We start from the raw sequence: 890 nt of genomic DNA, 5'->3' as shown, positions 1-890 counted from the left end.
CTTCCAGGCAGAAAGCCAGGACAATCGTAGAGGGCCTCTCTCAGGAACTGCAGTCCTCCACTGTCTATTGTCCAATGTTCGAAGATATTTATTTCATATCTTTTTTTCCAGTTTTGTAGTTATTTATAGAAGGAGGGTTAATCTAGTATAATTACTCCATCATGGCCTTTCGGCCAGAACTGCCATCTTCCAGTAATTTGCCAAAATGTCAAACACAAAAGGAAAGAGGAAGGGTACCTGCTATATGTTCTCTAGGCTTTTTGGAAAACACGGAGTTGTTCATACATGTGAATCTACAAGAAAGGTGATATCGTAGACATCAAGGGAATGGGCACTGTTCGAAAAGGAATGTCCCACAAATGTTACCATGGCAAAACTGGAAGAGCTTACAATGTTACCCAGCATGCGGTTGGCATTGTTGTAAACAAACAAGTTAAGGGCAAGAGCCTTGCCAAGAGAATTAATGTATGTATTGAGCATATTAAGCACTCTAAAAGCCGAGACAGCTTCCTGAAACGTGTAAAGAAAAATGAGCAAAAAAAGAAAGAAGCCAACGAGAAAGGCATCTGGATTCAAATGAAGTGCCAGTCTGCTCCACCCAGAGAAGCACACTTTGTGAGAACCAATGGAAAGGAGGCTGAGCTGCTGGAAACCATTCCCTATAAATTCATGGCATGATAGGTATGGGGCGGGGGAAGACCTCTAATTGAGTAGGTGTTCCCTCCTCCAAAGAAATATTTAAAGAAAACTAACTGTCCTGAAAAAAAAAACAAATTATTCTATCATGGATAGAAGTGGAAGTCTCAATTTACTTGATTTTCGAGATTAAACCAGTTTATCACAGTGTTCGACTATAATAAGCACTAAATAAATCATAGTTGTTATTGACT

At 39.7% G+C, this 890-nt stretch overlaps 1 pseudogene; it reads left to right on the top strand.

The window, feature by feature from the left end:
• The first annotated feature begins 205 nt into the window (after positions 1-205).
• Positions 206-678, top strand: LOC107195904 (annotated as a pseudogene).
• The last annotated feature ends 212 nt before the right edge of the window (positions 679-890 follow it).

This window comes from Pteropus alecto, unplaced genomic scaffold (genome assembly GCF_000325575.1).
Source record: "Pteropus alecto unplaced genomic scaffold, ASM32557v1 scaffold155, whole genome shotgun sequence".
NCBI lineage: Eukaryota > Metazoa > Chordata > Mammalia > Chiroptera > Pteropodidae > Pteropus > Pteropus alecto.
Note: the sequence above shows the minus strand (reverse complement) of the source record. Positions and strands in the feature narration are given on the sequence as shown.